At 38.5% G+C, this 26,280-nt stretch overlaps 1 long non-coding RNA gene across 1 annotated transcript in view; it reads left to right on the top strand.

The window, feature by feature from the left end:
* Positions 1–1,220: 1,220 nt before the first annotated feature.
* The window catches only part of LOC148108225 (uncharacterized), an 87,372-nt gene continuing 62,312 nt past the window's right edge, over positions 1,221–26,280 (top strand). Inside the window, exons 1-2 of the long non-coding RNA XR_015720848.1 lie at positions 1,221–1,401; positions 1,614–1,672. This is a non-coding gene — a long non-coding RNA (uncharacterized LOC148108225). The remainder of the gene's footprint in view (positions 1,402–1,613; positions 1,673–26,280) is intronic.

A 26,280-nucleotide genomic window follows, 5' to 3' on the forward strand; every position in this document is an offset into this window, starting at 1 on the left:
GTTGTTTTCTTTATTCACTCTGTATACTTTAATATTTGCCATAATAGTAGTAATCCAATTTGGCAGTTTGAGTTGTGTATAGTTCTGTATTACCCAGTAGATTATAAACTCCAAGTGGTCACAGACCATAGCTTATTCTGCTTGGAATCCCCCAACATACCTGTACTAGTGCCCAGCATGAAATAGGTAATCGATATACTAGTTGAACTAATTACAGTTTGCCCTCCTGCCTTTCATAGTTTCTTTTTATGTCATTCATATGTAGGTATCTAAGACAATTTTTCTTAGTAGGAGACACATAACATCTTTCTTTGCTTGGGTACTTCTGAGAATTCAGCACCTTTTCAAATTTTGTTAATTTTTGTTTGCTTATTTTTTTTTTTTAAGATTTTTATTTATTTGTCAGAAAGAGAGAGAGAGAGAGAGCACAAGCAGTGGGAGCAGCAGGCAGAGGGAGAAGCAGGCTCCCTGATGAGCAAAGAGCCCGATGCAGGACCCATCCCAGGATCCTGGGATCATGACCTGAGCCAAAGGCAGAGGCTTTATCAACTGAGCCACCTAGGCATTCCCTAAATTTGTTTTTAATAGGGGATTCCTCAGAGGTATTAGAATGTACCTCTTGTTTCCAGAGCAGAGGTCCTCAAAGACCTGTCTGGCGAAGCTTGGGGTTCCCTGAGACCTTTTCTGGAGGTCACCGAGGTCCCTCCCTTTCCAACTACACACATCTGGGAGGCCAAACGTTCTTCATTTACTTCAGCCAAAATGACTTAGGCAGCCGACTGAATGTAGAAGCCGATGAGAATCCAGGTGTATTCTATTTAGCAAAACATTAACTCGTTTAGAAAAATGTAAAACAATGCCGCATTTCTCACTTTTTTAAAAACAAAAGTTGTCATTTAAGTTAACATGTAACCGGTGCAGGATTCTGAGGCTCTCGCAGGGGCCATCCATCCCTATGGATGCCCCCGCCCCACATCTCTTGTAACCTTTTTAGAGGTGAATGCTTAGGACTGTATGCTTTCTTTCAATCCTACAAAGCCAGGCCAGGTGCTGCTTGTTTCCCTGGGGTGGCGCCCTGAAGTCTGCACGCCTTCTCCCCACCTGCAAAACTGCAGCAATCAGGTTGACTCTCTGCACATGCTCACAAGCACGTGCTCACAAGCACGTCCGCAAGGGCCAGGGCATGCGCAGAGAGCCAGCCACAGAGACCGGGGGTGGAGATTTGAGTCGGTCAGGCACATAAAGCTTTGGGGGCAGCTACTGTCCGGTTTCAGACGTGCTCGCAAGAGACGTGTCTGTAAGCGACGTCCCTGAAGGGACTTACAGGGTCTCTTCGTCATGGAGTTGGTGACGTACGAAGATATACAGCCTTGGTGGCTGCTCTCCAGCTCCTCTCAAGCGGTGCGGATCACCTCAGTATCCTGGCTTGGGTGGGAAAGGGGGGGGACCTTCTTCCATGGTAGGGAAGCCAGGCACTCACTGTGCTCTCACTTTCCCACGTAGGAGAAATTGTGGGTCCAGGGGGTCTCTCAGCACTGAGATGTGCCACGTTGAGGGAGGAAGACATGGGTAAATGACCCTGTTCTTACCCTCTTCAACGCATTTATTCTCAGATCTCCTGATCCCGTGGCATGCTGGGACTTCTCTGCTGGACATCGGACCTCCCACAAAGGTACTTTTGCCGAGGGGTGTGGTCAAAATCCGCGTTCTGCGGGGGGACGGTGGTAGAAAACTTTTGCCTTGCTGATGTCACTCCTTGGAATTTATATTTTGAATAAGCATCTCAGTTGATGGTCAGATAAAGCGAATCCGAGAATCTTAGAACTGGAGAGAATGTTCTGGATAATTTCTCGATTCAGAGTGCTTGGACCGACAGAGCCTTGACAGTGAACAAACGGGTTTAATAAAGCTTGAGCTTTATCCTAGCACTTAGTGGATCAGATTGAGTGGAGAAACAAAGAGACCTAATGGATATTGGTTTGAAAATTGTGGAAAAAGGAGGGAAGAAAGGTCCAAAGAAGTTTCAGTAAAAGAGGAAGGTGGTTCAGAGGGATTTCAAAGGACTCGTGCTTGTGTATAAATGGATGTTGGGGACAAAAGTATCCTTGGCAGGAAAACTGAAAGGGAGACAGAGATTGGGAAGAACTGCGAATTCTGATGTATCAGAGGTGCACCCGTTCAGATTGGCAGAATCATTGTGTCACCTGCTCCTTTTCCCTTTGGCCGGCGGAAGCGTTGTTTGCTTGTTTTGTGATGTGCACAGTGGTGATAATGAGGGTGTGGCTATGGAGAAGAGAAACCAGAGGGATGCTGGTTGTAGCGTAGGCGGCGGTCGTGGTGACGGGGTGGGCTGAGGGGACAAGACCGGTTAAAGTTTTAAAAGATTTGCAAAGCTTTACTCCTGTGAGGTCATTTTGAGAGCTCCTTTAAACCTCCTTTCTCCAAACTGCGGGCATATGTTGAGCCCTCAAATGTTACCAAAGTTGCTGTTAAGCAGACACACTTGTCTTGCCTGTTACGGGGATGACGCTGGGGTAGATGGGCCACTAGAGGGCGTAAGGGAGCATGTGCCATCGTAGCACCTGTTGTGTAACCTCACGTTAGTCCTCGTACTAATCTAAGAACATCAACCTTGTACAATAGCCCCATAAGTGCTGAAATAGTTCCTTTTTAAAACATACAATATGACTTTTGCTGGCAATGAACAAGGCTAAATGATATACGGCTCCCAGACTGCTCCTCTTTTTCTTTGTGATGAAAAGGACTGCAAAATAAGATTTTAAGTATTTACAATCATCTAATAAAATGCTTCATGAGTATTTATGAGGTACTTCTTTAACTGGATAAATTGTAATATTAATCAAAATCAAGACTACTACTTGGAGTTCTTCCAAGAACCCAGATTATAGACAAAGCTTTTCAGGTATTTCTCAATTCATTAATTCTCAGTTAAGTTGTTTATCCCATTCTTTCTGCATGTACAAGAATGCAGCTATTTGACAGGAAGTCAAACAATCCCAATATGAATTGCTGTTTGCTGGTTTATTAGCTAAATCATGACGACTTAGGATATTGTTAATATTAAATAAAATCCCTTCTAAGTGAATATGCATGAATGCAATTTCATTATGTTATGATTTCCTCTCAGTTCTGTGATTGAGACCTGGTGGGAGGCAAATTCATCCATCAAAGTTAATTCTTTGCACATCCTCTTTCCTCCCTCTCTTCCCTTTTACTAGTTGGCACCCTCTCAGTGGGGTAGGGGTTGAGGCATAGCGTTTTATGGAAGTGAGGCAGACCATGGTGGAATTTAATGGTTTGTGGACTTAGAAACACAAAGACATCTTCATCTTAGAATCATCTCTGAAAGAATCTCAGGGATGATCTAGGTTGCTTTAACGTTCTGAAGCCCAGTCTGATCTATAAAGTGAGTTAATATTCCACAAGTGTTTTGGGACAGAATGTAGTAATTCCTACGAGAAGGAATTTTTGCTTTGTTTCATTTTAACCCCAAGTTATTTCAGCAAAACTGGTTTTGAGTTTAATGGTTCTCACGAACAATATTTACAATTTATACTCAAATTTTATTTTATCCCACTCCAGAAGCACTGTGAAAGCTCTCAAGGGTAAAGAGAAAAGTAAAAAGGCAGTTACATAATATGACTTGCCATGATCAGAATTCTTCTATTCCAAAAAGGCAAGTGACAATGTCAAACTTTACCTGAACCCTCCCTGTTCTGGAAACGGGGAACAACAGTCAAGAAATCTCCTTCATCCCTTTCGTGTTCCTGGAAATCGCTGACTGCAAAGGACTAATCTTCCCCATGAGACTTATATCAAATTCGAATATGACTTCTTGCTTACTTATGCCAAGCTCAGATAGAGGCCCTCCATATTCCCATTCTTAGTCTCATAAATGGTTAACTGAACTTAAAACATTCCTTGATCTATTGTTTTAATCGTGCCACCCACTCATATCACTCTTCCTCACCCAGTTCTTTCTAGCTTCCACGTTTTATAAGAGTACCCAGGAATTGTTTTTATCAAGTATGGTGAGGCAATCAGACGGGAGTTATTGTCATTGAAAGAAGTTTTCTATACTCACAGATACTTAGAAACAGGAAATATGGCATGCCACACAGGCCCATACAAGGAAGCACCAGGGTTGCTGGCAGGAGGTGGAGGGAGTAAGGGGAAAACTTGGACAAGAGCATTTATTATGGTTTCTGTAGGAAGGAACAGGTGAGACAGGTAGGCAGACTTAGGGTGGGCTACCTTGAATAATATTAGCAGGCTCTGAGGCATAGAGGCTGTTCCTAGTTTTCTGGTACTTGGTCCTGGGGTGATCAGAGTAGGAGAAGAGTAGCCCAGAGAGTGAGTTATGTGAAAGCCCAGTAGGAGGTAGTTGGGGGCACAGGCTCCAGGTAGCTTAGGCACGTTGTTGACTAGCTCTAGGAATTCGCTAGTCCTAGTGGGGACAGTTCCTCCAAGGTCAACAAGTCCCCAAGACCTCAAAACATCAACAATAAAGAATAAAAAAGACATGATTCATAGTGTTATTTACTCCTCCTTATAAAAGTAAAATCCTTTTCTGCCTGACCTTTGAGATCCTTGCAGATATCGTGATCAGAACATTCTCCCTATTGCTGTAATTCCCCTTCCTTTATTATAATGTTTTTGAATAAAGTCTGTTACCTATATCCAGATACATTTTTATCTAGTACCAGGAAGACCGACCATTAGGTTCAGCTCCATCACTTCTTTAGGGCTGGGGGCTGGTGGTGGGTTGTGGCAGATGGACCAAATGAAGGCCTGCATGGGACTGAGCTCATGGCCCCATGCTTTGTCATAGGACAGACAACTTTTCTTTTAAAGAGTTAAGGAGGGCACATATTGCATGGTGCACTGGGTATTATATGCAAATAATGAATCATGGAACATTACATCAAAAACTAAGGATATACTGTATGGTGACTAACATAATAAAAAATTATTATAAAAAATAGTTTTAACAGTTGGTGTATGAATTTCCTATTGCTGCTATAACAGATTATCACAAACTTGGTGGTTTAGCAGAAACTCATCATGCTGTTCTGGAGATCAGAAATCTAAAATTAGATTCACTGAGCTACAGTCAATGTATCACTGGGGCTAGTTCCTTTGGATGTTCTAGGGGAAACTGTTTCTTATCCTTTCCCCTATTCTAGGGGCTGTCTGCTTTCATTGGCTTGTAGCTGCCTTCATCTTCAAAGCAAGCGATGGTCAATTGAGGTATTTCTCATCATGTTTCACTCTGACTCTTCCTCTCTGGAGCTTTTAAAGGACCCTGTGGTTACATTGGACCCACCCAGATAATCCAGGATCATCTTTCAACTTTTAAGACAGCTGATGAACAACATTAGTTTCGTCTGCTACCATGATTCCCTTTTGCCACATAATATAACATAGTTAGAGGTTCCAGGGATTAGGATTTGGACACCTTTGGGAGGCCATTATTTTGTTTACTACCATTAGGCAAAGGTGTCCCTTGAATAATAGTCTGTTGAGGCCCATTAAGGCCAACCTTAATTCTCAGGGGAATGAAAAAAATAATGTGGATATTCCCTCAAAATAAGTTTTAGCATAAAGGAAATCTGAAAGTGTTAAAAATGGTGATATCAGAAATGGCATGGGGGTGGCTTATCCATTTTGGGAGTTCATGTAAAAAAATGTAACTATGGTTTTATTATTTATGTAGGTTTATGTATTTGTAGCCTAAATAAATTAAAAAGAGGGTCATTACATGGACAGCAAGCTAGCACTTGATCAGATCTCCTGCCTCAGGTTCATTGTTGGTTCCCATGTAATTATTGTAGGCACCCTAATACAGACTGAGGATTTTAGCATAAAATAGAGCTGGAATTTGATCACCGGTCTACCTGTGAAACCTTAGGACAATTACTTAAAACCTTTGAGCCTCATTTGTCTCTTTTGAAAAATGGGGATGTAATTATCTTCCATGAAGTATTTGGTGGTATTCATGAAGATAAATTGAAGTATATATCACACCAGAAAATGTAATCTAAGACCTTTTCTTAAAAATAATAATGAATTTCATATGTAATAAGGATTTTTATCCTCAAGCTTTTTGTTTCTCTCACCTGGACTCTTTTAATGTTCTAACTATGCCTCTGCCTTCATTCCTACCCATCTTTCACCCACTTCGTCAAGTGGGTCTAAAATATAGTATAATTTAAAATATAAACCGAATCATGTTGTCTCTGATTTAAATTGCTCAGTGACTTGTTACGGCACATGACATGATCTGAAAAGACACATTCATTCATTAATTCAATTAATGTTGAGTATCTGAGGCTTTAAAAAGCTAGTGAACAAACCAAAATTCCAGACCTCAGGGATTTTAGATAATTTGTCTGTCTTTCCCACTAAAAAGTCAATTATAGTCTAAGATAATATGACTGGATAAAGAGGAAGAAAAAATTAGTGTAAAGAGTGTCTGCTTGAACACCTTTAAGTTGGTGAGAGAGAGAGAGAGGAGAGAGGGAGAGGGAGGGAGAGAGACTGGGCTAAACAGTCATGTAACATGATGAAAACTATGGGAAGGGCTGCAGGAAAACAGAAACCTGGACCATTTTCAGCAACCTTGCACTTCCAACAGCTGTCCCTCTCCTCAGTGGGGCTGTAGACCCTTCTTTTAGCTGCAGTGTCTGTGGATTCCACGATGGCCCGTTTTCCTCCTAGCGTGGAATTCTCTGAACAGCTTTCTCAAAACAGGCTGACTTCCTTGTTTGTAACGTGATGGGTTTTAGGAGCTGTCGTCGTATTTGGTCCGAAGCCTCAGGCAGTGTCCCCACACTGTAGCTGAACGATGGTCCCTAAGATTAAACAGGGTGTCCAGGCACATTGTACTGAAGTGTTTGTCGATTTTACATTATCTTCCTCAAAGGAATCCTTAAAATTTTTTTTCCCTACAACATAACATCACTTGGTGTAGGAGAACGAAAATGGGCTTTGAAATGAAATGATGTTCACATTCTAGCTTTTGCGTTAATGAGCTGCATGGCCTTTGGCAATCAACTTAGCCTTTCCGAAGCTCCATTTCCTCACCTTTGAGACAGATAATATCGGCACTGAAGGCTTTATTTAGAAAGTTTAAATATGCCCTGTGCATTACTGATGAAACAGGCAATCCATTTTCTTTTGTTTTTTATTCTTTGTTTGAATTATTTGGATAATTCATTACGGTAAGTTGGCCCTTTTTTGGGAGAGAAGAGAATCTGGAATTCTAACAGAAATTCTTAAAAGACTAGAGATTTCTGGGTACCATACTCTGAAAAAAGAGAATATCCCTAAATCCTAGTTCAAAATAATTATTATTCTATTTCCAAAAGGATTTCCAGCAGCTGGGATTCTAATGTTTTTATTTTTTTTTTATTTTATTTTTTTTTAAAGATTTTATTTATTTATTTGCCAGAGATAGAGACAGCCAGCGAGAGAGGGAACACAAGCAGGGGGAGTGGGAGAGGAAGAAGCAGGCTCATAGCAGAGGAGCCTGATGTGGGGCTCGATCCCAGAACGCCGGGATCACGCCCTGAGCTGAAGGCAGACGCTTAACTGCTGTGCCACCCAGGCGCCCCCTAATGTTTTTATTTTTTTATTAAACATTTTTTTAAGATTTTGAGAGAGAGAGAGAGCATGAGCTGGGGAGAGGCAGATGGAGAAGGGGAGGCAGACGCTTAACCGACTGAGCCACCCAGGCGCCCCTGGGATTCTAGTTTTAAGTTAAGAATGTTTATAGGTAAGGACCATGTCTCATTGCTGCTGCTTTTTTTTTTTTTTTTTTTTTTTTAATTCCCAGTACCTAAGTCAGTGTCTGCCCTTTGGAGGGCATGTAGTAAGTAATGATAAATCAGTAAAATCACATTGTGAACAGGACCAATAGATACATAAGTAAACACAAAATTGAAATTAAGACATTTAATACATGTCTAGTAATAGATATTATCAGACTAAGGACTGTCATTATTGTTATGTGTAGGATTTAAAAATCATTATACTGTGTTATTTTTCAAAGCACCTAGTACAAGCTAATAACCGTAATGGTACTTCGGCTTTTTCTCTAAACTTCTTTTAGGGAAGTAAACAGTTTGGATTAAGTAGTTCTCATTCTTTGGAGTGACAGATATTTGTCTGAAGAAGAAATTGAAAACAAGAATTCACTCGAGATATCCTCTGAAAGGGGACCATGTTGTCACTGACACTGGTTTCGTGAACAATGCCAGTATAATACTCAAAGCCCTTTTATGTAGGCAGGATTTAGGAATATATATTTGTCCATAGTGGCCAAGGCCAAGGTTATTATATTAAAGCATGTAAAAGCATGCCAGTGGGGAGCTTGTATAATGTAAATCAGACCAAGTTACTTGTGAAGCTCTAATATGGTATAAAACTTTAGAGCTGTGAGAATTGAAAGGATTGAATAAGTCTCATTTTTTCAGACTGAGGAATGCTACAGCTAATTCTGTATCAGCAGAGAAGTTCAAGTCGCCTTGCACTGAGTCTTCTAATCTGTGTTAAAACTGCTTGTGTGATGGGTACGCTGCCGTCTTGGTTGTGTACTAGCCCTTTGAGTATTGCTGTTACCACTGTTGCTGTTACCATGAGTCCTCCCTGCTGCTGAGCGGTCTCTGCCTTGCTCGTTACACAGTAACAAATAATTTCAAATTCAACTCTTGCTGGTCCAATCTTGCAAACCCAGGAGGAATTTTCTAGATGTAGGGTTCATCAGTCAAATACTGAGGATGACAGGCATCCTGGATGTGTCTACACTGGATTCCTTGTTTTTTGTTTTGTTTTGTTTGTTTGTTTTAGATTTTATTTATTTATTTGACAGAGATAGAGACAGCCAGCGAGAGAGGGAACACAAGCAGGGGGAGTGGGAGAGGAAGAAGCAGGCTCATAGGGGAAGAGCCTGATGTGGGGCTCGATCCCAGATCGCCGGGATCACGCCCTGAGCCGAAGGCAGACGCTTAACCGCTGTGCCACCCAGGCGCCCCGGATTCCTTGTTTTCATTACATCCAGTTCTCACCTTAGCTCGTTTTGGTGAACCGTTACATACAGTGGCCTACACTAATGCCCTTTGAGAATCTTTTATCATCCTCTGTGACATCAAACTTCTTATTCCCACCAAACAAAAGCATCCAAAAGCAGACTTTCTGTGGAAATAGATATTTATTTTTAAATCCTAGGACTAATGGGAACCTACCGTAGAGTCTTAAGTGTATATATACAATTTGTATTTTTATGACCAAAAATACTTAATATGAACTGCAAGAGCCTGCCTAGTCTTTCCTCTTCTGGAATCAAATTATTCCTGGCTTTCTGCTCAGAAGTAAATTGCCTTTCCCATCTCTAGGATTTTACATGTGTTAATTCCTCTTTGTGGAAAAACTTCCTTATGCTCATCCTGACCTCACAGTAGCTTAGCAACTTTTTCCCAGATATCATCTCAAAGCAGTGGGAACACCTTGCAAAACTGCCTTCCAAGTCCAATTCTATTATTTGCTCTTAAAAGTCAGTATTTTTATTTCCTCTGTAACATAAACCAGAATTTTGTTTGTATGTTTAAAAAAAATTTATTCCATTGCTTGTCATCTACACTAGACTGTGACATTCATTAAGGCTGGGATATTTTATCCTTTCCTTACCGTTTCTATCTGCAGTATCTCGCACACTACCTGGGACAAAGTCAGCACTCAAATACCTGTTGAATAAAAATGAATGTTAGTCAGAAATCACTAAACAACTTTAGATTGTGTAAAATTCTAAAGTATAATTTATAAGAAGGTTAATTCATCACTCTGACACAAATAAAAAATGAAAACCTGTCAAAGAAGTATGTAACAGTAATTAATGGGGAGCTGGGAAGATGCTGAAACTGGGTTCAGGTATGAATTTGAACGACAGATATAATCAGGCAATCAAGAATGCCAAAATGAATGGAATAATAGATGCAAAGCTAGCTAAAATCCTACTGGGCAATAAAATGTAATGTTTGCAGTCATGTCTTCTACAGATTGGAAAATCAATTTATATTTGCTAGACAACATTCATTTTTATTGCTATGGACAATAATCACTTGCATAATATTCTCTTTCCTACAACTGAACTTCCATCCATAACAGAGGAGTATAGACCAGTCATTTGAAAGACAATCAGAAGTGCTAATCCTATAGAATCAGATTTTCCCCCCAGAAGGTCCCTACCTCTCTGAAAGGATACCCAGTAATCTCTCTTGCCCTTTTCCAAGTATCTGACATTTTTTCCTGAAAAAAATCTATTCACTTATGTAGAAATTTTTAGTTTTATTCTCATCCCCATCCCAGAAGCCTAGAGTGCTATTTGGACAAAGCTATGGTTAATCCTGGTAAGGTTTAATCTTTAGATCTTAAATGCAAGAATCTGTCTCTTAATCTAACTGCCAGAAAGGATTTTGAATCCTTTTGCATCAGTTAAGAATTGAAAGCATCCAGATAAATAATTTTGTTAGGAAGAAAATGTCATGTAATTTACCCACACTTACCCCTTTCTTTCTGGAGGACAAGGCTGACAGTACTAAAAGCCAAATCCACATTTCTCGCTTGCATAAATGTTTCACTGAGTCTGTTCAACTGATCAAACAGAGTATGGTTATATAAATGATTGTAAAAATATGTTAATGAAAATGAAGGCTGGAGGGTTTACGTTTCCAAAGCACATTGACATAATGGACAAAATCATTCAAACCAGAACTGACAAAGCTCACTTTCTCAAACTGTTGATCATGTGATCTTGAGGAAGTGACTTACCTTCTCTGCACCATAATACAAGACGTGGTGTTTTCATTGTAGGAAACCTCTAGATGTCCCTTAAAATCCTGCGCTCTGGACTCTTGGTTGACTCTGAAGCCTAGTGCCTAAGATCCCACTAGCTGAGGCTTGCAAGTAGATATCCACCGTGAGCCTTGTTTTTTCGCGGAGGCACTGGGCCACTTACCCCACTGCCAGAGAGTTGGAGGCACCCACAGCACTGTTTTCTCTCTCAGCATGCTGCTCTACCCCCATTCTTTCTTCCCATGATGGATATCTTCCGTTTGCCCTCCAGATCCACTTTCTACCCTGCTCTGCATCCCGGTAGCCTAATGTGTATCGCCAGCATCAAAGATTTGCTTTCTGGCTGGTAGTTGACTTCTGTCAATGAATGTTTTGGCAGGAGATGAAAGGATAGCAGGGAGGAAAAATGAGGTTGGGGTGTTTATGCCCCTAGCTCTGCCCTTGCTGAGCTACTGTGGGGTTGGCTACACTGCTGTACTCAAGGACATACCTCCTCTCGGGGAGAACTTTCTGGACAGCTGCCTACTCTGATTCTGTTCAGCTACCTTAAGGCCTTAGAGTAGTAACAGTCCCACACTTTTGCTAGCCTTGGTGCCTTGCACTATTCATGGTTGTTTTCCCAAAGCTCTGCCCATATATTTGCAAACATTCTTTATTAAGCTCTTCTCCATGGACCAGTAGGAGCGTACTATCATATTGCTGCTGGGACCTTAACTGCTCCTTTGCAGTATAAAGCTCAGTCTCAAGAGCCATTGACTCCAGATTGCTTCTTCCTTACCCCTGTCGACATCCTGGACATGAAAAAGGACTGGCTCAGAAAAGATGAAAACAGGGTGGGGGAATAGTACCAATTTAAATTGCTCTGCTGCACCATGTTATTAAACCAGGTTCCTCACTCCTAGTCGATACTCTGTACCATGCAGCATTTTTTTAAAAAAAATCTTGTCTACCATATCAACTCCCTTTCTTAAAAGAGAGACAATACACCAGCACATTTAAAACAATAGCAGAATGTTTAAAGCATGCATTTGCCATGTGTTGGAAAGTTTACTTGGCAGACAGTCTTACCTTCTCCTTAATTACGCTTGGCCTTTCTGGTATTTGACCATGAATTAGGCAGCTCCAGCTGCTCTAATAAAACACCATAGACTGGGGGGCTTAAACAACAGAAATTTATTTTATCGTAGTTCTGGAAGCTGGATAGCTGAGATCAAGGGGCCAGCATGGTCCTGTTTGAGTGAGAGCCCCTTTTCTAGCTTAAAGATTGTTCCTTCTAGCTGTGTCCTCACATGGAAGAGAGGGAAAGAGAGAGCAAACTCTGGTCTCTCTTCGTCTTCTTATAAGGACAGTGATCCCTCATGGGAGCCCCACCCTTACAACCTTATCTCAACCCCCTTAGTTCTCAAAGGCCCCTTCTCCAAAATATCCTCACACTGTAGGTAGGGCTTCAATGTACGAATTTTAGGAGAACATAAACATTTAGTCTGTAACAGGCCCCAATTTATCAACTTTATTACCTTGATGTTTTTGCTTAAAATTTTCTTCCAGTTCTTGCAAGACAAGAGTTAGTCTCTCTATTCGCCTCCTTCCTGTAGCAAGTGATCCTTTGCTATTTCATTTCATCTTTTTTCCATACCTCCTGGTGGTTTCTGTCAGAATTAACCCCTTTTTTTCTCTGCTCTCAACTGCTCTATGCTATGCTTTATTGGGTGGTTACAAGTCTGTCTGCTTTTTGGCTGTTATCAAGTGTCAAACTTAACCATAGCAGCAAGAAGACCCTACCAGTGGCTTTATACACACAGTTCCATTTAATTCTCCTAAATATAGAATCACCATTTTCAGATGGGTAAACTGAGTGGATGTTACTTGCCAAAGGTTATACCTTTAGGACACAGTAGAATTTGAATCCATGTGCTTGACTCCATGCTCAAGCTCTTAACCACTTGACTGACGAGAAGAACATGGAGAAGCAACATGTTGTCAGAGTGACGTTTAAGTAGACTTTGGAGAGAGAACCCTTGTGTTCAAATTCCAGTTGTTTCCTGAGCTCGCAGGCTGACTTGAGTTACATAAGCACTGTGTGCTTCAGGATCCTCACATTGAAAATGGCAGTAGTAATACTCTTACCTGCCTCTTGGGGTTGTGCTAAGGGCTACGTAAAGACATGTAGGGCCCTTAGAGTAGTCATTTAATTAGTATTAGTGTTAAATTTATTATTGACAGTATTTCAAGAATGAGCCAGATTGTCCCACGGTAAGAAAGATCAGGAGCTTAAAAATCTTTACAAATATTATAAAAAAAAAATTCTTTTTATAACATTGGGTTAGTGACAAAGAGTTTCTGTCTCCCAAATATAAATAAATAAGCAAAAAAAAAAAAATCACTTTTCCCTATGAAGGTGCATCTAGCTCCTTCTGCTTTTTCATCTCTGAAATGAAAACCTGATCAGAAAATCTTATCAAGAACCCCACAGACAGGGATCTTTTTGAGTAGAGCTCTTGTTTTATATTCTTTCTTATTTTAGACCCGAGGACAGCAGTTTCAACCATGTTTGATAATTGTAGGGTTAAATAAAAAAATCTACACAAAGTGAATATTCAAAAACTGTGTGTTGGCTAACAGACTAACAAATGGGTATATTCACCACTTAACCCCTTAAGCCAATAGGTAAAAATTTGCTATGTAAACTATTGTGGATTTCCATTACTTAATTTTAGGATTTTGGGGGGTATAAATTACTAATCCAGTGTTTTGTTTGGTTATTTTTTAAAAACGATGCAAAATTATTAATCTCGTCTGACAGACTAAGATAATCAATATATTTTAAGACCTCATGGAGATCAAATGCCCTTAGCATATGAGAAGAAAAAAATTAGAGGAGAAGAGAGCAGTTGGAATAAAGAGAAATAAGTAAAATAGATGAATCAAATGCTTTAATTATTTTTTTTAGTGAATAAAAAACTTTTAGTAGGTCATGGACCTTGCCAGACCTTGGTTATCCTCATTTTAAAGAGGGTTCAATTACATGTTGCCTCAAGTTCTTTGAAGCTCAAATAATTTATAATTTTTTTTTTTGCAATACATAACCTTTCCAGTGACTTCCCCCACACAAATATACCCCACGTCCCCTTCCCTAGTCTTAATGCCTAGAATGGGAGACCTACCCTGCCTTTGCCATCTTAGAAGTAGTCCTGGGGCGCCTGGGTGGCTCAGTCGCTAAGCGTCTGCCTTTGGCTGAGGGCGTGATCCCAGAGTCCTGGGATTGAGCCCCACATTGGGCTCCCTGCTCTGCTGGGAGCCTGCTTCTTCCTCTCCCACTTCCCCTGCTTGTGTTCCCTCTCTCACTGGCTGTCTCTCTCTGTCAAATAAATAAAATCTTAAAAAAAAAAACACCTGATTTTCAGCTGAGAAGATTCTATGGAAATATCTCAGCAAATGAGAAGCTAAGTATCTCTGTTGCCCTCAAGAGCCTCTGCCTTTCCTTGTAGTGTTACTGATTTGCCCACTTGTAAATATAAACAAGATTATTAATGGCAAATATCATTTCTAGCCGATAGCCTTCCTTTCCTCTTCTTTCTAGCTATCATAAGAAAGAGCATTGAATCATTTGAGTGGACTAAATACGTAATAATTTGAACTGCATATGAAAATAGGAGGCATAAGACATGTTGCCCATAATTTGCCAAAGCCACCAGAAGCTGGGACCCATCTCTGCTGACATGTATGAGATTCCTGCACCTAGAAATTCCTTTTTTTAGTTGAGAGAAATACATACATCCTCTTGTTTGATGGGGTATTAATAAGTATTAAGATTTATATCAAGGCATTTAGCTGCCTAAATAATACAAAATATAAAAGCTAGATTTTGGACTATTATTGCCCTCAATGCTGAAATTATTCAGTTTTCAGTGGCGCAGGTAGCTACCTCTTTCCAGATAGCCTTCTTTGATGAAGTAGGTGGTGTCTTGTATTTCTGCTATTACAAAGTCAAATGATTTGCTATTGATTTCACTTTGAACCTGAAGTAACGATATGGTGTTGGTCGAGATTATAATGAATGTGGATCCTAGTGTTGCCCCAGGGTTTATTATTCTCAGACTAAGCCCTTTTCCCATGTAGCCAATGTGGGTTATTTTAAAAAATTAAATAAATTTGAAAGGATTCATGTTATCTTCTTGTTCCCAGTAAGCCCAGAATTTTCAAGGTGCTATCTTAAGATGAGAAAAAACTCTCAGACGTAAGTAATCCTACTGAAAAGATTATATGGGATTTGGTCTAATCCTTATTTTTTTTCCACATTTTTATCTTTGACTTTCATCAAACTAAATCAATGAATATTACTAGTATTGGGGATCTTCTTATCTTAATGGACTTTTTAAAACATCAGCTAAAGCTTGTTATATTTCTCATTTAGAATCCTAACTCCCCTTAATGAAATGTGTTCCTAAATTCTCATCAGATATTTACTTTGAAAGGATTTCCGTAGCTTTAGAAATTTCTTCAACTAATAATGAGAAATATGTTTGTCTAATTTCTTGGATTGAAATCTCCTTTAAAATAGTTACCTTGTAATTATATTTTTTCTTTCTTTTGATATATTATTTTTTTTTTGACATTTTGTAAACAAATTCTCCTGTTGTCTCACTGGGTTTAAAGTCTGAATAATTTTCTTTTTTATTTGTACTGGAAAAGAATGACATCACTTATAGCTAAGTTGCCTCAAATATTTACTGTGTGCAGCGTCTTCATTAAGTGGATCACATACATATATATTCAATTCTTGTAACTCCTCCAGGAGGTGGATATTCTTATTAACCCATTTCAAAGTGAGAGAACTGAGGCTCTTAAATTTCCTAGGGCTATACTATTAAACAAGTGGACAAGAGGGGATTTGAACCAGATTCCTCTAAACCGTTCTATCATCCAGGAACTTGCAGGAGGGAGATAGCACAATCTGGGTACTTTTGAGGAGAGTTGAACAGCGTTATCCCTTACAAAGAGGGGCAGGATGTAGAGAAATTACTAGGTATAGGACATCTTCTTGAGAATAATAAGGTAAGCAGTCTTTCCCATCTAGAGGTCTGAAGGTATAGCAGGAAGACGTGATTACTGTAAATCTGAGAGAGCAAGCTGGGCCCCCTGTCAGGGGCTGTGCTTTGGTCTAGCCTGGAGTGATCCCATGGAGAGGAGTCCGTGATGTCTTGCTTGTGCTTCTTGTCATGGGAACCCACAGGAGAGCCAAAGAGTCATCAATCTAGTCCATATTCAGCCTCCAAGAATATAGAACAAGGTGGAGAAAGTGGGGGGAGTCAACCTTCAGCAGTAAATTGAAGAAAACCAAACTAGTCCATCCATGATAGGATCATTGGACCATGTGTGTGTCAGGATTCTGGAAGTGTGTACCAAAAAATTCAGATTGCTGAGTCTTAGGGACATTGCCTGAGATTCTGCACGTGTAAACAAAGGCCATAGGAGAGTTTCGATGATTCCATATAACTTCTTAGAGAAGACTTGAAGGGTGTAGCAACAATACCACCTTTACATTTCAAAAGGACTATTATATAGGAGAGATCTCCCCTTGAGCTCATGGAGTGTAATGCTTGAGTCAGGGAGACCAAGGATTAATGGGTGAAACTTACAGGGTGGCAGATATCTGTTCAGTACAAGGAAGAACTATCTTGTAGCCTAAGTTGTTGATCTATGAATGAGACTGTCCTAGTTGTTCTTATTATTGGAGGTATTCAAGCAGTAAATATTTGATGAGATAATAAATGTAAAATGCCTTGAAAATGTAAATTTAGGTGATGATGATAATGGCAACAATGATGAGGAGAGCTACAATAGTTTATTTGCATTGAAAAACTGAACTGTAAAATTTTAAAGATGTTAATAGTGAAGAAAGGGAGCAATTATAATTATACTCTTTGACACCTATAATGCGTCAAGGTGCCATGCTAATAAGTGCTTTATTTTACTTTATCTAATGTAATCTGCAACAACCCTGGTACATAAAGATGAGTATCATCATTTATAAGTGAGGAAAGAGAGGCTTAGGGAAATTATGTAGATAGAGAGTAGTAAGAACATGGGCAATTCCTATACCATATGCTATGCTGTCTTTATATTGGGCAGATTGAATTACTGAATCTCTCACATAGGAGGACCCGAGTACAATGACCATGACTATCTATCCCACTTCTAAGACAGACATAGCCAATTGAATACAGAACAGACGGTCATTAGTTGATACCACTGATTCATACCAGGGAGGAAGACTAACTATGATCGTTGTTTAGATTCCATATATATAAACAAACATAAGCCATCAGGTTACTGTTAAGCTAAACAACTCTTTTCTACAGGCTGGAATAGGATGCAGATGTCTCAGGAAGGCTCTGGGTCATTATGATTAGTAATGTAAAATTCTAAAGCATTCAGTGGCATGTTCAAAAATCTCCCCTCAGACTTCGGAAGGGTCCAGAACCATTCCTGTCCTTAAATTGGGTTGACAAACGGTTCTCTTTGTACTGATGTTTGGACACTCTTATTTCTTTGCCAGGAGTCAAGTCAGCAGTCCTGAGGATGAGTTCACATCTCTGTAGAAATTGGGAGCTGGAGGTTTTCTGCTTTGCTCATTTTAGCACAATCACTGGAGAGTGATTCATTTGTATAATAAAAGAGCAACTTGAGAGGAAAATGGTCACAGCATTTAAAGGGCAAACTCATTTTTGCCTTGTGCTAAGCTATGTCAGGAATGAAGGGCTTTTAAATTGTGACAACTGCCTGCCTTCTGCAATAGCAGTCCTCACCATTATCACCTTCAGACAAGACTTGGGGTACAACTTGAAAGGCAATTGTAAGATATTTCACAAATTGACTTGATTATTGAAGATTCAATTAGACACATTGCTATGACTTTGTTTGCATAGATGTTGAAATGTGTGCTCTGTGAAGGGATGTCAGCTACATTAATGTAAGAATGTGAGGGGAAAAAAAAAAATCCCTGTGATACTTTATGACTCCACACTCACAGCTTTATCATCCAGCCTGTGTATTTTAAGGGAGAAATCTTTTTACATATAAATAATCATCCTGATTTATGGCTTAAGTGAACAGATTTGGCTTCCTGCACTTTTCTGTTGATTGTCCATTATTGAACTCAGAATTTCTAGAACCTTGGCATGTGATTTATGTGTGCTTTTATTTTTCTATGTATCTCATCTTCTCTACTCAGAAGTAAACTGGAAGGGTAGGAACTGTCAATCCCATTTATGTATTTGGACATTTCCAAGTATGATGCTAAGCATAGAGTAAGGATTTGTACTGGAAATGTTGGTGTCAACTAAAGCAGGTAGGAATGTTGTCAAGACTAAGACATACAGAGCTAAGGTTGGGATGCTGGACTTTGGAGCTCTTTTGCATTCATCCTATTTGTCTTTTTCTATGGAGGTCGTGGCCAGGAAAGAGCTTACTGACAGAGCTATGGCAAAGTTAGAGGAAAACATGACTCATCCAGAATAGACCTTGAATTTTTCCAAAAAGGAGAATGAAGAATTTGTCCATACACTGAATCTGACCTTCCTAAAATTCAAACTGTGAAACTTGGATCCAACTTCAGCTAAATCATAACATCTAATACACTCCAGTGGCATTAAAACCAAAACCATCTCTCTCCAGCAACTCCAGATCTTCCAACTTTCCAAATTTTACCCACTCTTAAAACGTGACTTGAATATAACTTCTAAAGGTGAACTTATGTAGCCTTTAGAGAAGACAGAATCAGCTAAATTCTTGGTTGTCTTAATATAATTATCACCATTCCTCAAATTATTTATATATTTCCTTAGGAGGATAAAGCTTCTGAATGAATGCACCTCTCTTGGATTCCCATTAAGACCCAGCAAGGTGTTAGACATATGGTAGTGTCAAAAAAAAAAAAAATCTCTTATTTGACCTAATTTTTATCCATTGGAGGGGACTGTCTACTAGGGTTTTCCCAGAAGAGAGCAAATAGTCTTTCCTTACATTCTCAGTTTTCTCAGTATTTCTCACTAAGGGATGAACATTCTAGGAAGACTCAAACTAGGTTTAAAAGTGATCAGCCTCCCTGAAGTTTAGCCTTCATATAAAATTGGGTAATGATATAGAGTTGGGAAAGAATGCCAAGCTGAGAAAAATTTAGACTGGAAAAAAAAGTTTATTGAATCAACCTGAAAAAGGTTGAGTGACAGACTAACATATCATTTTCCTCAAGGGTCTGGAAATGAGATATTTGGTCTTTGTCATCACTGGGACTTGTAACTTATTGAATGAGTGGATGAGTATACTAGGCACTGAGAGTATATGGTACCTAGGAAGATTGATATAATTATTGTCCTCAAATTATATGGAATGAGACTGTCCTTATCCTCTGTGTTGTATGCAAACTGTTTCTTCATATGACAGTTTCTAGGTCCTCAAAGTTCTTGTCAGTCTTCTCTACAGAGTCTGTAGATATCTGTGGAAGCTTATATTATTACTGTCAGTTTCTACCTTCTCATAAATTGTATATACAAAAACACTAGAGTCTAGTAAAATTATAGCCTTCTTCCAAAGAGTTCCATAATGACCTGAGATATATACAAAATGATTTATACAACTGAGTCTCTATGGAAACACATCACATCTCATAAGATATTTTTAAAAATTTTAAGGGAGAAGTATAAGTTGTGAATCCCAAAGCAGTAACATATAGTAATTGGAAGGCAATGCTGTGGGTTTGCGGCAACTGTAAATTGTGTTTTAGAGATCCCGATGGAGCAAGTAGGAAATGCAGAGGAAAAGTTAGTGTTAAAAATGAGGGGGAAATAAAACAAAAAGGCAGGTGTGATGTGCCCACTTTCAGATTTGACACATTGAAAAAGGACAACATAATTGTGGATATAAAAGAGGTAAAAAAAAATATTTTATCAACTGCTAACTGTAAATTTGCACTAAAATACATTCAGAAATAGATATTTGAAATGGGATTGAGAAAGGAATTTAAATTACTCCTGATCAAACTTTGGATGGCCTTCCTGACAGGAACAAAAGTAATTGGCCTTATTTAGGGGATTAAAGTAATCCCAAATAGAAAATAATTTCATTGAGATAAAAATTTTTGGAGATTATATTCCAAGATGAATGAAGAAAAATCATGGTGATGTAACAGACTTTAGAATATTAATTTGTATAAATACTCTTGATGCTCATTGATTGTGTTATGAGGTTGTATAATTGAGGCAAGTAAAAAACACAAATGAATGCTGTTACTGTATGTCCATCATTAAAGGTGTTTTCTGCATTATACCAACTTTCTGGCTGTTTTCCCTTGAAGAATAAAAAAATGACCAAGAGGAGCCCACACGTTCCAGTAGTTAGAGACTGGAACTTTTGTTATGGAAGTTTAATACTATAGCCTTCATTTTATCACTGGCTCATGAAGGAATCCAGTGTCCCTTTTGGCGAGCTTAATTATCCCCTCTGGTGTTTTTCCATATTCTATGCTAAATATTAAGCCATGATGTTATATCATTGAGTGGAACTGCTAGGCCATAAAAAAATACTGTAAGCCTTTTAGAATTGCGATTTCCAAAAGAAAAAGACTTTAGTAATAAAAGCATCTAACTGAGGACACTTGGTATCAGGCTGGGGGCAAGAAATGGAAGGATGGCTCTATGAACCTTAAATTTCTCAATGTGATTTATGCGACATCATTGCGGTCTAAGAAACCCTTCTTTCACAAGCCATTTTATAGTTAAGGGAAGTTATTATCTGCAAAAAGCATGTCGAGACATCAACTTCGGTCTCTAGCTTTGTAATTTTAGTTTGGGGTAACCAATAAAAACATGTAAGGTTATATAACTGTTGCCTCAGTAACCAGATCTATAAATAGTGTACTTGGGATAGGTAATGAAATACATAATTAAGATATATGGATTCTGGGGTGCCATTGAATCAGATACTTTAAAAATACCAAGAAGAATAGAGTTGGATGATTTACTTTAACAACAGAAAAGTTCATTGCTGCAAATCTGTTCTTCTGCTTTCTAATAACCATAAAGAAGAAAGGAAAGATTGTCCTTCTGACCTAGCCAGGGTTGGAATGGGCAGTGGGTATGAATTAATCACCATCACAGTCACAGAGAAGAGGAGCAAGGCAGAGGAAACCACTGGGATGCTTCTTTATTAAGTAACACAGGTTGAATGATGCCTCTCAAAGCCAGAATTCTTTTTGTTCTTATCCAAGGTAATCTCTAACTTAGGACCAAAATCCTAAAGGAAAACAGTCAGAGAGTCTTAGGTTTAGGGAACCCCCTCTGTGTACTTTGGGAAGGTGATGATGTCGTAGATGAGCCTGACAGGTTCAGGGGGAAGGGAATAGAGTTTGAGGCTCAGATCATGGGTTCTGGAGTAAGTCTGTCTCAATTCAAACCCCACATGTACCAGTTGGACAAATAATTTAACCTCTGAGCCTTAGTTTCCTTACATATAGAGGAGGGCAGTAATCTTCACAACAGTGTATCGAGAGAGAGAATATTTTAAAAGTGTGTTAAGGACCATACCATGGTACAATGAAAGTGATCCAGTGTGGTGGAGCCCCTGCCTGCTCTATGCCAAACTTGTGTTAGAGGTAAATAGGAAATACACCATTTATTCAGGGATCTCACACCCCAGCAGGAGAGAGAGTGGGCAATGGGTATGGAGATAAGGAAATGGAATTAAATATTGTTTTGGAGGTAACCTTACAGAATTTAATTGGGGGTTGGAGTTGTAGGAGGAAAAATTGTCAAGGTTAGCTCCTGGTTTCTGGCAACTGGATAAATGGTGGCCACACTTAATAAACTAGAGAACGCTAAGGTAGATTTGGGGGAAGCATAATGAGTCCTGTTTGAGATGTTTGCCACTCAAGAAATTAGAACTTTGCTTTATTTGGAGTACAGGAACCAGTGACTCGCCCTTGACTACTAATCTCCATCTTTATATGAGTGTTCTCCTCAAGCCACATGGTGTAAGCATTGTCCTATTCCTTTTCCTACCTTTGCATTCATTGTTCCAACCGTGAGGTATGCCTTCCTGACTTTTTCCATTTACCTGTGTACTAACTATCCTTCATGGCTTTGTTGGCTTATACCACATATTACTGATCTGCTATTGTGCTAGTGTGTAGGCCTAAAGGATGAAGCAAAAATAGCAGGGCTCAAATTTAGGATTTGCTCCTTCAAGGTTGTATCAGCTTGGAAAAATTAATTAAACTTTTGGAGCTTGTTTTCTCCTTCATAAAGTTAGCAAAGTTACTACAAAGGATAAGTGTAAAAATCAGATGGAAAAATGTATACAATGAAGTGTCTAATCATGATGCTGACTCATGGTCAATGCCCAGTACACGTCTGTAGAATTTAATTTAGTGAGTAGAACCTATGTTATCTTATAGGGTTGATAATGATACTACTGTGAGTTGTGTGGATTAAAGACAGTAATATTGGTAAATCACCCACCATCTGCCTGCCACATAATAGGCAGACTGCTAGTTCTTAACATCCTTTCTTCTTGGGCAATACTTTTCGCTCTTCTACAGTGCCTAACAATGAGTGAGTATTGAAAAACCACCTGTTGATGTAATTTCTTCCACCTCCATTTTTTTCTAAGCTACCATCAAATGGAAGAGACCCAGGTAAAGCCTGAATATAGGAGCCATTCTCTTGCAGTTTGTACTCCCCATTTGTTCAAAGATTTCCATTACTCTTACTTGAACTCGAAATTTCACGAGGACTAATGCACTTTTTCTAGGATTGGTACATTGAATGGTTGGCAGGTCTGTGGTTTTTAATGTCTATTCTAGAAGCTTTGAGATCCACATTGGCTTCTTTCTCAGCCAAGCTGGTGTAAATAAAGATAGTTTTTATTGCTCTTTTATAGCCCTGGAAGTAAAAATCTTACAAAATACTAGAGGGAAAAGTAGATACTCTTTATTTTTTACTACTTTTGATTTAGTATAAAAAACACTCAAAGAACTACAGTTGTGGTATTTTCAAGGACAATTTTAGAACTCTTCAAGTGCACTGAGTCTAGGGTGGAGTTCTACAGTGATAAAAACAAATGTCAATTTGTGGAACATGTGGTACCTGAGAGAAGAATGGAACATGACTCTCTTCAGTTTGCTTTACTTGGCTGTGGACCTAGGACATACACTGAGAGATTCTACTAGCCTTATAAGTTATAAGGAATGGATTGGAAACTAATAAATCAAATGCATTGTATATTTTGTTTAGAGAGGATGCTGAGATTTTAATATGTGCTATTTTCTTAGATCATACATGCTAGACTTAAAGTATTATATATTTTATACAAAATAATTTCCCTATAAATGTGTAGCTCATTGAAATTCATAAAGTGAAACACATATGTGCTCACTTATTTAGCATATATTTATAGAAATTCTATTATGCTCTAAATGCAGTGCTGAAGAAAGTAATTTCTCTTCATTCTGCAAGTAACTCTGAATTGCATGCTCATAAAATGATTGTCTTATGAACCTTGGTGTTAATTGGACCATCAGAGATCTTTTAGTACATTCTTGACCCATTGTGCTAAACCTCCACAGTAGCAATTATGATTGCTGTTCATCTGGATTTCTCTTAAACATTTTTTAATTAAACTTTTTATTTTGAAATAATTGTGGAATCACATGCAGTTGTAAGAAATAAAGCAGAGAGCTCTCATGCATGCTTCACCCAATTTCCCTGGATGATAAAATCTTGTAAAACAAGAGTACAATATCACAACCAGGATATCAGTACTCAGAGAGCCCAAGATACAGAACATTTCCATCAACACTAGGCTCTCTCAGTTGCCTCTCTCTCTCTCTTTTTACCCCCTGTGTGCTTGTTTGTTTTGTTTCTTAAATTCCATATATTGACTTCTGCTCATACTTTCGTTATTTCTTCTACCCGCTTGCTTTGGGTCATTTTGCTCCCTCTTTTTTTTAATAGGTTCTGGAGGTGGAAGTTTAGATGATTAAGATATTTGCTTTTCTAATGTGTATATTCAGTGCTATAAATGTTCATTAGAATACTGCTTTAGCTGTGTCTCACAGTTTTGATATGTTGTATTTTCATTTTTATTCAGTTTGGTGTATTTCTAAATTTCTCTTGAGACTTCCTCTTTGACCCAAGGAATATTTAGAAATGTATTTGGTTTCCAACTGTTTGAAAGTTTTCCTCTTGTCTTTCTGTTACTGATTTCTAGTTTGATTCTGGTTCTGTTAAAGAACACACTGTATGAATTTCAGTTGTTTTAAATTTACTAAGGTTTGTTTTGTGGTCCACTATATGATCTATAGTTTATATTCCATATGTACTTCAAAAGGATTCTATTTTGTAGTTGTTAGGTAGACTATTGTATATATATCACTTGGGTCCTTGGTAGATGGTGTTGTTGAACTGGTGATTTGGTTTGGTTGTTCTGTGAATTGTTGAGAGAAGGGCATTGAGGTTCTAACTATAATCTTAGATTTGTTTCCTCCTTCATTCAGTTTCATTGGTTTTTGTTTCACTTATTTTGCAGCTCTTTTGCTTGGTACATACAAATTTAGGATTACTGTCTTTTTGGCAGATTGATCATTTTATCCTTTATAATATCCTTTTTTTTTTGTCTCTAGTAATTTTCTTTTCTCTGAAGTCTATTTTATCTGACACTTACACAGCCTTTTTTTTCCATTGATGAATGTTAGCATGATATATCTTTTTCTGTCTTTCAACTTTTAGCATGCCTGTATATTTGAAGTGAATTTCTTTGTAAAGGATACACTTGAATCTTTATATAAAAAAATAATCCACTCTAGCAAGTTCTGTCATCTTATTGATAAACTTAGACCATTTACGTTTAATGTCATTAGTGATACGTTAGAGTTTAAGTCTAAGCCATTTTGATGTTTTTTTGTTTTGTTTTGTTGTTCTCCTCTCATCTGCACCCATTGATGCTTCCTGATGGCTGACTTCCTAAGCTCTAAGTACTGGAATATATAAGGCAAACACAGAATCCAGGGAACTCACCACCATGAAGTTCCTTGGGTTCTGAGGCCCCTAACTGGTCTTTTTCTTTCTGCATTTCAGAGTTTGATGTTTGGTTGTATATAATTTCCAAGTTTTTAGTTATATATAGTTACATGTAGCAGGAGAAAGAGAGAAAGGTACATCTATTTCATCTTCTTGGAAGCGAAGTAACTATTTTAAGAGAGAAGAAACTCTGTCCTATATCAAATATTTCATTTCACTTTTAGTGTTTCTAATTCCAGGGAAATATTCTTTACATAAGCTTGAAATATATCATCTACCTGCCAGCTCCATATATTAGTCCTGTTTCCTGTCTTTCCACTGATGCCAAGTCCCCCAAACAGACACGTACATATAAGGCCTTTCTCTATTTGCTTAAAATAAACTATATACGACAGTGTCCTTACACTAGGAACAGATTCACACATTAAAATTCCCTCTAAGTCCTACACGATTTTATATTGGTTCTGCTTATGCTTCATTCCTAATGATGATAGGCTCATATTTCCGGAACCACACTACATTGTTTTTTGTTTGACTTTGTTGAATACCTACTATGTGCTAGCTCCAGAATCTTCAGCAAATCATCTGGAAGGTGTTGATTTATCCATTTAACAAAAGGATACTTACTAGACATTCAAGTAGAGATTTCAAGTAGGAGGTTGGATCCGTAGAGTTGAAATTAGAAAAGGAGTTACAAATTTAAAAATTTTAGAGATAGCATAGTATTTTTAACCATGGCCTAATAAAAATCACACGAGGAACCCCTCATACTGGGGGTATGTAGAATGGTTGCAATAGCCTAGAAGTGATTAATACTGAGCAATAGAGAAACAGGAGAGATGAAGAAGGATATAGTCTCTGTTCTGATAAAAGTAAGGAGAAGCATAAATCCCATTTCTCCTGATTAAAAAGTTTCTATGCTCTAATAACCTAAATCTGGATATTGTTTTGCATGGCACAAATAGTAAGCTCTGCTGTGAACTACTATAAGAAGTGAGATCATACACATCCCTATTTTTGTGGCCTCTTTGACTGTTCTATTCCCATTGCCTGTACTATCTTCCTCCTTTCACCTTTCTTCCTAGCTAACAACTACTCATCTATAACTTAGCTTTAACATGACCTTCCCTGAAATGTCTTCACAACTACCGCCAGTGCCCCATTTATAACATCTATTAACCTAAAATGAAAATGAAAATAAGAATAACCTAATAAAGATTGATACTCATTATATTCTTTGTTTACCATCCATTCTAGATTTCCCTGATCCCTAGGGAGCACTTGTGCTGGTCTAGGTGGCTTCCCTGGTAGGATAAACCAGGTCCATAAGAAG

This window comes from Ursus americanus, chromosome 21 (genome assembly GCF_024610735.1).
Source record: "Ursus americanus isolate L20-20 chromosome 21, mUrsAme1.1.p, whole genome shotgun sequence".
Lineage (NCBI taxonomy): Eukaryota > Metazoa > Chordata > Mammalia > Carnivora > Ursidae > Ursus > Ursus americanus.